A 14110-nucleotide genomic window follows, 5' to 3' on the forward strand; every position below is an offset into this window, starting at 1 on the left:
AGGAAACAGATGCTGAGCTCAGACATGTTGAGTTTGAGGTTCAAGACAGTAAGTAGTCTCTGGGTCCTTGCAAAAACTACTAAACCAAGCCCAGCACACAAAAACAAATAAACAGCAGATTTATCCTTCAAGGAGCTCGTAACAAATATAAACAAATAGTCTGATGATAAGGCAGAGGTGGTCAGTGCTTTAAGGGAGGAACACATCTTTGGAAAAATAAGAGAGGGTAACTGAGAAAGGTCCCTAGGTCTTAGAGGATGAATATGATTTTTTTTTTTTTTTTTTTTTTTTTTGTAGCTGGGAAAGAAGAAAGACAATCTAGGAGGGGAAAACAACACAAGCCAAATATGGAGGCAAAAAAAAAAAAAGGTGACTTTGGGGGGAACTGGAATAATTCAGTTTGTTTGGCTTAGGGTAAAAAATTGTGATTGATATGTAAGGGCAAAGAGCCAGACTAGGCAGACAGGGGAAAGCCTCGACCACCATGCTTTATTGTGGGACCTACTCATACATGTGGGGAGCTGGCGAAGGCTTCGACAGCAAACAGCATGCAGGCATGGGTACCAATGCCCTCAGGCATGATTTGCTTCCTTCACTAAGGGCAGGGGCTGCTGGGAAAATGATGTCATCGATTCCCCATCACTCTCCCCAGGTAAATGCCACTGTCGGTACCAAGGGAAATACCAGCAGCAACAAAACCACTGCAGCGGGGCCACGTGGGTGAAGTCATTCTGTCTGAGTCACTAATGCTGCTCTTTAACTTATTTTGGAATCTTTGGTTTGTGCTGCGGGGGTGGATTAATTGGCAGAAATCACAGAAGTAGCTATTACTCCATCTTGATTTGGGAAGCTTGTGCAGAGATTTGAAAAATTCTTATTTTACTCTTGGGTTTTTTTCTCATTCCTGTACCTTTAAAAAAAAGTGATCTTGATGTAATGAGGTGAAATTCACATCCTGTGTTAGCAGTCCCAAGAATGCCAGTGAAGTGGTTTTGTCATCCGGATACAAAAATTGAACTTTTCCCCCAGTATAAAGCAGCCTGTGGTTTGATAAAAATTGCGAATGTAGAACACATAAACTTTTTTAAAAACTTGAGAAATTCATTGTGGGCAACTATTAATGTCATCTCAATTCTAACCACTGCCAATGGAAAAACCATGAGAAATGAGTCTGAAAAGGCCAAAATTTTCCAAATCAAGGAAGTTTCTCTGGGCTTCCTATTTTGTTTATTTTCTGCCTGGCTACATCAGACTATGACATACCTGGTACATATATCTGTGTTACTTTTACACACAGATACATACGCCCACTGGGTGTTAGGAAGGTAAGAAGAAAACCACTTGTAGAGTTCTGTTCTGGAACTGTTTATTTAAATGTGCTTTTAAAATTTTCAGATGATAAAAGAGATACATTTGAGATCTCTCCTAAAATATCTGGAAGCTGGCATGGATTCCTGAACCATCCTAAATTAGTAGTCTTTACCAAATGCATATGCAGTACACTGGAGAAGAAAACTGAGAAGAAAATTGGTAAGAGTTATCCTCAGACAAATCCAATTAGAAATGGCCACTGTTGGGACAGCTGGCGTGGAGAAGTAGACGACCAGACGGTCTCTTTCAAGCTAAGCCAAGTTGTATGGGGCAGTAAAAACGTTTTTTTTTTTTTCCTATAACAAGTGATAGGGGGATTAAATATCAATTCCACAAAAGTAGTTAAAAATGTGCAGAAGATCAATAAATTCATTATCTCCACCAAGTTACAAATCATGAGCCAGAGTTTTTAACCTGATATGGAGGGAGCAAAAGCTTTGATTGTTCTAGAGTTCCAAAGTGCTGGAGACAGAGATCAATGTTTATGCCCAAAGACATTTGACTCAAATAAAAAATTTAGATAAACTAAACAGCTTAGGTCTCATAGAGAGCCAGAGTTAGATTAAGCAGTGGTAATTAGCTATTAAAGTTAAATGCTAAAGGTAGCCAAGTGTACTTAGGTATTTGTTTTTATTTATATCTTAATCTAAGTTGCATTCTTCTTTTTACACAAGCTTAGCAATTAGTTATTCAATGGCAGCAGCTACCTGAATTGCAGGCGTCATTCTCGGGAAGTAAATAATATCTGAAGGATTATTTTTAACACTGAAACTTATAAAATTGACCACAAATATCCATCTAGGTATTTGGGACTTTTTGCCTGAATTACTCACATTGATTTGGCCTTTCAGTGGGGAAACCTTGTGTTGTATTTACTCATAAGCCTGAGAAATCAGTTGTCATAATTCCTTCTTAACCAATCTGTTTCTTTTGCAGTCTCACATTGCCATAATTACACTCCAAGAACTTCATTTTTTAATTTGTTAATTATACAAGCAATACATCCTCATCTTTTAGAATCCCAATAATCAGATAAATTAGAAGTTATCTGATTTAACAAGCCCCCACCCTGTACTTCAGACCCTCTCTCATTATTACCAGTTTGATACATGTTATTCAAGATCTTTTCCTAATATGTTTGCATACTATACATTTGCATATACAGCATATGAATACATATTTTTGTTTTATATTTTTTTACATAAATGTTATTATACTGTACATATTTGTCTATAATTTAATTTTTTTTTTTTATAAATGTGATCTTGCTTTGTCCCCCAGGCTGGAGGACAGTGGTGTGATCATAGCTCACCGCAGCCTGGGACTCCTAGGCTCAAGTGATCCTCCTGCATTAACCTCCCAAGTAACTGAGACTACAGGCTGGCACCACCATGCCCAGCTAATTTTTTTATTTGTTTAGAGACTGGGGTTCTGAACTCCTGGCCTCAAGTAATCCTCCAGCCTCAGCCTCCCAAGTTGCTGGGATTACAGGTATGAGCCACCAAGCTGGGCTAAAAATTTGATTTTTTTTTTTTTAACTTACTAACTGCCTTGGAGATTTTTCCTTATCGAATTCTATTTTTTTCTTGTATTTTTTTCCTTTTTTCTTTGGAAGGAATTGTAGATTCACAAGAAATTACCACCAACTGTATATGGGGGGAAGAGGTGGAGTCCAGTGCACCCTTCACCCAGCCTCCGCTGATGATCATGTCATACATAACTATAGTACAATATCAGAACCAGGAAACTGATATTGCTCAATCCAGAGTGTATTCACATTTCACCAGTTTTATATATACTCATTTGTATGTGTTCATAGATAGTTCTATGCAGTTTTATTGCATGCATCGCTTTGTGTAAGCTGACTTCATTTTTAAGAATTTGTATTCTTGTTCAAACATACTCCTGGAAATATATCTTTTGTGTAAATTCCAAAAGAATATATATATATATATTTTTTTTTTTTTTTGAGACAGAGTCTCACTCTCTAGCCTGGGCTAGAGTGCCATGGCATCAGCCTAGCTCACAGCAACCTCAAACTCCTGGGCTCGAGCGATCCTCCTACCTCAGCCTCCTAAGTAGCTGGGACTACAGGCATGCACCACCATGCCCGGCTAATTTTTCCTATTTTTAGTTGTTTGGCTGATTTCTTTCTACTTATAGTAGAGACAGGTTCTCACTCTTGCTCAACCTGGTCTCAAACTCCTGAGCTCAAGAGATCCTCCCGCTTTGGCCTCCCAGAGCGCTAGGATTACAGGCGTTAGCCACCGTGCCTGGCCCAAAAGAATATATTTTTAAAGTAGCTTTTTAAAAAAAAATGGTCTTAGAAATTTCTCTTATTGAAAATATTAGTTAAGGTGGTCATCAAGATTAAAGATTTAGATTCTTAATCTCATTATTGTCCTTTTAGATACTCTCTTGTTCTCCTGTTATTTATTATACAGTCATGAGTTGCTTAAGGAGGGGGATGTGTTCTGAGAAATGCAGCAGTAGGTGATTTCGTCATTGTGGGAACATCACTACACGAACCTACGTGGTGTTGCTCACTACACACCTAGGCTATATGGTATAGCCTATTGCTCCTGGGCTACACATCTGTACAGCATGTTACTGTACTGAATATTGCAGGCAATTGTAATGCTATGGTAACAGTATCTGTGTATCTAAACTTAGAAAAAATACAATAAAAAGGCAGTATAAAAGATTTAAAAAAAAAAAACAGTACACCCGTATAGGGCACTTAGCATGAATGGAGCTTGTGGGAAAGGAAGTCGCTCTGGGTGAGTCAACGAGTGAATGTGCAGGCCTCGAACATCACTGTACTGTATGTGCTATCCTTTCATATGACCGGCAGTGCAGTAGTTTGTTTACACCAGCATCACCACAAACACATGAGTAATGCGTTGTGCTATGACATTACCACAGCTCTGTTGTCACTAGGTGATAGGAATTTTTTAGTCCTTTGTAATCTCATGGGACCACCATCATGTATTTGGTCCATTGTTACCCCAAACACCATTATGCACCACAGGACTGCATATGTGTAGATAGAGAAAGAGGCGGGTGGTTGGATGGCTAGATGGACATGATAGTCTTCCTTGCTAGACTAAAACCCACTTGAGAGAAAGAACCGTAGTCTGAGAAGTCTTAGTAAAACTCATTACATCTATGTATGCCTACTGCATGCTTCGTGTGTGCCCAATAAATGCCTGCTGGTTGGTTAGGTTGGTTAATTGTCTGGTACCAGAGTTATCTCACCTTACCAGAGCTGCCTCAGGTATATTCAGAGGAGCAGCAGTACCAGCTAAATGGACTAAGCTGCGTGTTTCCACGCAGAAGTCTGCTCCTGGAAAACTTGAAACAAATTTGCTTGTACTGCTCTCAGTGTAATAAGCCTTAGCCAAATATTCTTGGAAACATTATATCATAAAAGCACATAGATAGTACAGTGATAAGTTTTACAGAAACAGCCTGGAGAATAGGTAGCTAGATATTTTAGTTCCAAACTCCAGCCAAGACGGTGGCAATTTCCTACATGACTTCTGGCAAATGTGCTGTGCATATTAATGAAGCAAAGGGTCAGAAAACACCCGCTGCTTGTTGGTTATCCTGGGATACTCCTGGGATACTAGGGCAAGGTTCAACCAAGGCAACAGTTGTCTTACTTTGTATTCGTTTTCAGGACATTATTATTTTATTACATATTTTAATTTCAGTGAGGTCAGCTGGAAAAAGAAACCAGAATATTAGATATTCAATTGATTGTAATTTTAAGGGACATTGCAATGATTATTTCTTACCAAGAAAAAAAAAAACCCTGTAAACAGATAAGAGCAATGTGCCATGGAAAAGTTATCTTTCTTTACCAATCCTACCCTTCCTTCACCGTGGATCTCAAACCCTACCACCTTCTTGAACGATTGATTCTGTGACTGAAGTCCCAGTCTGAGTCAAGTCCTGAATCTACCACTTACACTTCTGTGACTTTGGACAAGTTATTCAACCTCTGTGAGCCTCGGTTTCCTTATCTGTAATCATGAATAATAACAATCTCTTGCTTGCTTTGAGAATTCGATGTACTTAACATAATACCTGACACATGGTGAGCATTCAATAAATAGTAGTCATTGACTGTTAGTAGTATTTAATACCACTATTTTCCAGCCTGTTTAAAGTATCTTATAAACTGAAAGCTCCCTATATGAAGGATTGCAAACAGGGTTTTTAAGTGCATAAATGTGATTCATACATTTAGGCTTAGCATTTATTCTTTATTTAGCTACCACATCCTGTTGTTACTTCTTGCTGCTTCACACATTTGCATTACTTGTGTGGTCTGTGAAGGCACCTGAGTTTGTGACTAGCAATCCAAACTTTTGATTTTGCATCCTCAGAATTTAAAAGAAGAGGAGGGAAGATGACAAAGAAAGGTTGGCCAGCCTTCACTGGCTGTCATCACGAAAGGGAAAGGGGGAGTGTGGTCGAGATCTGCCTCACTGATCCATGCCCAGGACTTGAGAATTTGTTATATTCATTAAATACTTAACTCCACAGACTGACTTGTATTATTATCTAGTTACTCATTTTTTTTGTTTTATCTTCCTAAGAAGATAAATTCTACAATCTTCTTGAGGATAGGAATCAGATGACATAATTAAAAAAAAAAAGTATAGAACACCTAGCTCAGTTTCTTTGTGTAGTTACATATCAGCGATAATACTACATATCAATTGTTCAAAATAACACTACATGTCAATGTAGGTTCATCAGTTATTACAGACATACTGCTCTGGTGAGGGATGTTGATGATGGGGGAGGCTGTGCTTGCGTGAGGGCAGGGGGCATATGGGATAGCTTTGTACCTTCCTCTCAATTTTGCTGTGAATCTAGACTTCTCTAAAAAACAATTATTCCAAAATTTTTTAAAAATACTGCACAGTATTTACTGAACACTTACTATATCCTGGCATACTATATACTAAGTGTTTCACTGCATTTATCCCACTTAATCTTTATAATAACTCAGTGAGGCAGTTACTATTATTAGACCTATTTGTTAGATGAGGAAACTGAAACTTACAAAAGATTATAAAAACTTGCCCGTGATCACACAGCTGGTAAAGGGCAAAGCCAAGGTCGAAACCCTGGTCTATCTGATCCCAAACACCATGCTTCTCAACACCTTTAGATATTGCCTCCAACAACAACAACAAAAAAAAAACCCAACAAATATTTCTTGATTTACTAATGCTGAATAGCTGGACATGAGGGAATTCTTCAAGCTCACTTCTAATTGCTAGGACACTTGACAATAGCTACGTATTTACTATTGTGGATGTTAGAATCTGAGTTTTATTCAGTCAGCAGAAGATTTGCTAAGCAGGTGCCCCAAGGATAGATAAGTGAGACAATGTCACAGAAACAAACAATGATAGAACAATATAATAGAGTTTTAATGAATATTTGAAAAAATGCCATGGAAACATAGAAGACAAACTTATGGTTTGGAATTCCTGCCATATGTCCAGTATTGTGCTAGGCAATTTATAAATATTTATCTGTTCAACTCTTATAACCATCCCATGAAGTAGATTCCACCATCCATGTTTACAAATAAGTAAACTGAGACATGCAGTTGGGAAGTGGCTTGATGAAATTCACACTGCTAATAAGTGGTGGGTCTGGGACTCAGCCTCAGATCTATACGACACCAAAGTCCATGGTTTTCCAGCTTGCCATGCTATTATAAGCTAAGTTTTCTTCTGGCCCTTTGCACTATTAGAACATACAACAAAAGCAGTGTGTACAAATAAGTCTTTGGATCTGTCTCTTTAAGGTACCTCCAGCCAACTTTATGGAACAAGCAGGGTCACGTGGCTAGGTCATTGTCTAACTTGGGGTATGACTTACTTAGATATTTTGCTTCTCACTTTTTTTTCTCAGCTAGGGTTTGTAATTCCCCCTTGTTCTTGAACATAGTAACACCAGTTATTATGTTGCTGATCTTGTTTAATAGTTTATTTTCTCCTTATATTTAATGTAAGTTTCTTGCAAGCATGGTCCTTCGGGTTTATGTATTTTGTCCTATCCTTTTATCCCATCAAATAAGAGGATGTTATCAGTTAGTTGGTTGTTTGATTTGCCATTCCCATGATGAAGGTTCTAGATCAAAGCCAAAGCATTATCCGTAACATTTACAGCATATTGTAGGAAAGGAAAAAAAAATCAAGCAAATGGGAAACATTTTCAGGGAATTATTTCCAGGAGATGCTGGCAGACTGCCCTCCTGCAGGATAAGTTCTGGACCGCGGCGTGTATGCCCTACATAACTAACTGGGAACGTGCAGGAGTGGGGCTAGGACTGTGTTCTCAAAGGAGAGAGAAAAAGGGTTGTCTCAGATGGAGGACATTTTAGCAACATGGAACCATAGCCTTCAATACAAGCCTGCATTTGGGCCCAGCAATTTCATTTCTCGGAATCCATTCTAAAGAAAAACTTAGGCCAGGCTCAGTGGCTCATGTCTATAACCACCACACTTTGGGAGGCCAAGGCAGGAGGATGGCTTGAGCCCAGGAGTTCAAGGCTGCAGTGAGTTATGATAATGCCACTGCACTCTGGCCCCATCTCAAAAAAATAAAAATAAAAATAAAAATTGGAGTGTGTATAGTAATTTACATATCTTTACTAGCAAAAAAAAAAAAAAAAAAAAAAAGGAGAAGAAAAGAAACCAGGTAACAATTTGATAGTGGACAATTTTGTCAATAAATTATGATACATCCATACAACAGAGTGCTACATTAAAAACTTCATGTTGTAGAGAAATATTTAATGATATGGAAAAATGTTCTTCATGTATTTTAATCTTTTTATAATAGAATGTTTCAAGCATATACAAAGTAGCAAGCCTATTATAACAAACCCACCATCCAGTTTCAACAATTATCTTCTCAAGGCCAATCTTATTTCAACTACAATCACACCTGTTTCCCCACTCACACTGAAGCAAACCCCAGAGCTCTTATCACTACACTCATCAATATTTCAGTATGTGTCTCCAAATAATAAGAATCTTTTAAAAGACAAAACCACAGCACCATTAATACACCTAAAAATTGATGATAATGCCTTAATGTCAATATCTAGACAGTGTTTAAACGTCTTCAATTGTCTTACAATGTTTTGCCTTTTTTTTTTTCACCAAATTGGTTTGTTGCAGTTAAGATCCAGTTGCCGTCCATAACTTATACTTGGTTACCAGGTCTCTTAAGTTTCTTTTAGTCGTTACCTTCCACTGCCCTGTTCTTCCTTGCTGTTGCAATTTGTTGAAGAGATCAGGTAATTTGTCCTGTAGAGTTTCTCACTTCCTAGATTTTGCTAATAACTTCCCCATGAGACTTTAAACAAGTTCCTCTGTGTCTTGTATTGCCTTGACTTGATGTTTGCTTTTGGCAAAAGTACTCTACAGGTTGTTATGGGCTGATTGTATCTCCTCGAAATCCATAGGTTGAAGCCCTGACCCCCAGTCCCTCAGAATGTGACTGTATTTGGAGACAGGGCCTTTAAAGAGGTCATCCGGTTAAAATGAGGTCACAGGGTGGGCCTGAATCCAATATGACTGCTGTCCTTATAAGAAGAGATTAGGACACAGACAGGTATAGGGCGAGGGCCAGCTGCAAGCCAAAGAGAGAGGCCTCAGGAGAAACCAACCCTGCTGGAGCCTTGATCTGGGACTTCTAGTCGCCAGGGCTGTGAGAAAATAAATTTCTGTTGTTTTAGTCACCCAGTCTGTGGTTCTTCAATATGGCAGCCCTAGCAAACTAATGCGTGGATGGTATTGTACTCTTTCCTCAGAAGGCACATAATCTATTCGTGAGCATGGAATTCTTTAGTGGGGGAAAAACATATTCCAGGAGCCATTATATGCTAAGAATGGCTACCATTTTGGACCACAGTATGCACCAGGCACTGTGCTAAACACTTTACATTCATTATATTACCTGATCCTTACACAAGCCCTGCAAATGAGGTATTATTGCTGCCATTTATAGAGAATGAGACTAATGCAGAGAGATTTAGACACCAATCCCAGACACACAGCTAGTGAGGAGCAGAGCTGGGACTCAAAGGCAGGTAACTTGGCCATCATCTGTACCACTGAGAGTTTGGATGACATCAACTACAGCTGAGGGTCAGCCTAAATGGTCAAGCCAAATGTGGAGAAGAAAGCAGACAGGAGGGAGACAGCTCTCCCAGTGAGGAAATGAGGAACCCTTCTCGGGGTACTTAGCCTCTGAGGTCTCAGCCCCGGTTTTCATAGTTCACTTGCAGTTGCCAGCAGCTCTCTGGTGGTGACTGCTATCATATCCATAACAGCGGTTCCTCTTGGATCACCAGGGAAAATCAGTAGGGCATTATCTGTCACAGACGTCCTGCCTCTTCCCTCATTGCCCTACACCCACTAACAACCCTGCACATCATGCCCACACTCACAGCTGTCTCCTACTTTCATTAACTTTGGAGCAGATTTCTTTTCAATGCAGAATGCAGAAGCCGTGCATGGGAGGCAGGACAGCGTTGAGGTTAAAAGTACAGGCTTTGGAATGAAACTGACCTGAATCGGCCTCTCTGTTCTGTCCCTTTAACTGGGTGACTTTGGGTGAGGGCCTTATTGCCCCTAGGCCTTGGTTTCCTCATCTTTAAAATGGAGTTAATTATGGCACCTACCTCATTGGGTGACTATGATGATTAAATGAAGTAATGCATAGAAAGCACACCTCACGGAGCCTGGAATTTAATAAAGCAGCTTTGAAATGTTAGCCTTGAAAGGAAAAAGATTGGAAGACAGAAGTGACCGATGTCAGGATGTCACAAAACTCCCTGCCTATGTAGGGGGCAGAGAGCAGGTCAAATGACTCCAGGTGACTTGGTCACTAGCAGTGCTTGACCGGAAAGTTCTAGGCACTCTTGTCTTCCCCACCCTGGCCCTCAGATCACAATGACTGCTTTTTCCAGTGACCTTTTAGCTTTCTGACCACTCAATCAGCTCTGTACAAATGGCACTGACTCTAAGTTACAGTCTGGGTACAGTTAAGTAAATAGCAGTGGATCTGGATAGAGAGCCCAGAGCCAGTTTCCTCTCATTTCCTCCTGAAATTTCTGGCCACTAGCTTTGACCAGCAACGGGAAATTTCAGGTCTGGTAAACATATTATGCTTTATCTTATTATGTCAGTCTAGGTCAAGGTTATCTCTCCTCTTCCCCAATAGGAAAGGTGCATTGTATTTAGGACAAGCCAGCTGTGTTGATGTGACCTCTGTGGGTGGCACACAGTGTGATGCAGTCAGGGCTGGTCTGACATCTTCTCTCCATTGCATTCTCTCCCTGACTCTGCCCAGACCACATTGGTGCCAACAGCTTCTTCATGCCCTACTTGTTCTCCTGCTTGTTGGCCTGGTCATGCTTAGTCAAAGGCAGCATGGTTTTGCCTTTTGTCTTCTTCATGGCGGGCTCCGTGGTTGGGGGAACATGACGCTGACCTGGTGATCAAACATGCTCGTCTAGGGCATGCTCTGCCAAGTGCACCTCGGCCCTGGAATGCCTGGGGTCCTGGGCTGCCGGGCAGCCTCCCGGCCTTCCTGTGGGTGTGCTTATTTTCTCTACGGCCTTTTGGGTTTTGAAGACCTTCACTTTGCTGGTGTCCGGTGGGAAGTGTAGGCTGGTTCAAAGAGAGCTAAGCTTCCTTTTTTACCTTCTCTGCTTTTTGTTGAGAAGAGTCTGAAGTTGTATGTTTGAAGTAACCAATTCTAGAAAAGAGAACTGTGTTGTTTTATCCACAAATGCCATCAAAACCAAGCATTCCTGCTAATCTTCGCTGTTCCTAGCTTGGGGAGTTCAAATAAGAATTGGGAGGGCAGTAGGTGGTTTTTCTCCCTGAATCTTTTTTTTTTTTTTTTTTTTGCCTTTATTTCTCTTCTTCTGTTTTTTGTCTACCCAAGAAAGCAATTCCTTCATTTTTTGGTTGGCAGTTTTGAGGGTTGTGTTCTAAGTAAAATGTTAAAATGAGAGTATCAGTCACAAAGAAACAATATTTTATACCATGAAAATAATTTATAAGATATTTACATTAGATTTTGTGTTATATTTCACCAGAAATGCCCTACACAGCTTTTTTTTTTTATGAAGTGATGAGCAGAGCATTGAAGGTTTTAACATTTGATTTATTTCTGTCAACAGCAATATTTCAGAGGTACCAGCCTTCCACCCAAGAATCCCCAAGCACATGGCATTGACTGCCCAGCAAAATAAAATAAATCCCTCATTCCCCTATTTGGGAAGCTAAGTTTTAAAAAGTAAAGAAATTCGTTTGGTTAATCAGCCAGTTCAGTGAGACTTACAGTGGAGAAACTAAAAAAATATGTAGCTCCCAACTGTTAGTCCTCACTATGAAAAGTTAGCTTTGTTTAAATTTTTTTTTTTCATTTTTATAAACTTCTGCAGTTTTTGGAAATTTGGACTGTGATCCAAATTTTCCTCTTTGTTGGTCAATATTAGATGATGTTGCATCATTAGTTCTTTAATTGAGATCACATGTTTTCAAGATACAGCTTTATATATAGCACCTGCTATGGTTTAAATGTTTTTATCCCCTCCCAAATCCATGTTGAAATTCAATCCCCAGTGCAACAGTCTTGGAAGGTGTGGCCTTTGGGAGGTCGTGAATGAGATTAGGTGCCCTTATGGAAGGGCACAGTGGAGACAGTTCACCGCTTTTTGCCCTCCCACCTCCTGCCAGGTGAGGACACATTTCCTCTCCTCTGGAGGATGCAGAGTCCACGGTGCCATCTTAGACGCAGAGACTGGACCCTCACCAGACAACTGAACCTGCCAACGCCTTGATCTTGGACATCTCAGCCTCCAGAACTGTGAGAAATAAATTTCTGTTCCTTGTAAATTACCCGGTTTCAGGTATTCTGTTATAACAGCACAAAGGAACTAAGAAAGCACCTAATTCTACCCATAGACCAAGAGTTCTATTATTCTTGGTTAAGTCCCTGGTGTTTAAAATTCCTTCCTACAGGAAAGGAGAAGGGGACTGGTAGGCATCATGCACCAATGTGTGCCAGGCAGTCCACCAGGCATCTATAAACATGACGTTAGCAAATTCTTGCTGCCATCTATAGGGAACGTACTTTTATTCATATTATATATGAAGAGATTGGAGCTCATAGAAATTAAATAATAACTTTCCCAAGATAATACATAACACTAAGATGGTGGGGATTGGATTTTAACCCCAGTATTCTCCAATTCTAAAGTCCATGCTGATTCTTTTAAAAAATTATATTGTAGCCCAAATTTCTTACTTTCATATTCTCCCAAAGAAGCAAACACTTAGACGTGAAGAATCTCCAGTGAAGCTCCATTGGGCAAGACAAAGGACCACGTTGAACATCAATTCTGGGACATAGTAAGCACTCGTTGTTGAATGAATGAATTGAAAATAATATCTAGAAAGATATGTGTAACTAAACTATTCAGATAATTTTTGGGGAGGGTAATCTCTGAATTTTTCTTTTAACAATTAGTATTTGTCATTTTTTCAAAACATTAAAAGATTCATTTCAAAAAGAAGAGACAGAAATGTACATAATACTTTAGGCCCAGAGAAGAAAACACTTCTTCTCAAACAGCCCAAACTCAAAGAAAACCATCTGCACAAGGATCTTCTACCAATATTACTGGGGGTGGGGGAGGAGGAGAGAGAGAAGGGGGGGGTATGTACTTGGCCAGAGGTCAGGACACCACCCCTACTTTTATCCCAAGCGCCCATCCCTCACTGTAGGTGAGACCCCCTTCTGGAATTTCACACCCTATTCACCAGGAATTGCCCCTACACTAGACTGTTAGGTCCTCGTGCTGGGCAGATAGACAGCTTCATGAGTCAGTCTAGCGAGTAGTTGTATTAGTCAGAGTTCTCCAGAGAAACAGAACCAATAGGAGATGGTATATAAATGTAGATAGAGATATATAGAGCTAGAAAAAGAGATTTATTATAAGGAATTGGCTCATATAATTATGGAGGCTGGAAATCCCAAGATCTGCAGGATGAGTCAGCAAGCTGGAGACCCGGGACAGCCACTGGTTTAGTTCCAGTCTGAGTCTGAAGGCTGAGGACCAGGAAAGCTAACCGTCTAGCTCAGTCCAACAGCAGGGAAAAAGTTAATGTTCCAGTCCAAAGGCAGTCAGATAGGAAGAATTCCCTCTTACTCGTGGGAGGGTCAGCCTTTTTGTTCTAGTGAGGCCTTCAACTGATTAGGTGAGGCCTGCCCACATCAGCGAAGGTGTTGTGGACTGAAGGTTTGTGTACTTTCAAAATTCATATGTTGAAATTCTAACCCCCATGGTGATGGTATTAGGAGGTGGGGGCCTTCAAGCCTGATTAGGACATAATTAGATCATGAAGGTAGAGCCCTCATGAATGGGGTTAGTGCCCTTACAAAAGAGATCCCAAAGAGCTTTCTCGTTCTTCTTTCTACCATGTGAGGATATGAGAAGTTGACAGTCTCTCACCAGAACTCAACCATGCAGGCACCCCAGTCCCGGAATTCCAGCCTCCAGAGCTGTGGGAAATAAATTTCTGCTGTTTATAAGCCACACAGCCCGTGGGACTTTGTTATAGCAGCCCAAATGGACTAAGACAGAAGGCAATCTGCTTTACTCAGTCTACAGGTTTAAATG

The sequence above is a fragment of the Eulemur rufifrons genome, chromosome 4 (assembly GCF_041146395.1).
Source record: "Eulemur rufifrons isolate Redbay chromosome 4, OSU_ERuf_1, whole genome shotgun sequence".
Taxonomy (NCBI): domain Eukaryota; kingdom Metazoa; phylum Chordata; class Mammalia; order Primates; family Lemuridae; genus Eulemur; species Eulemur rufifrons.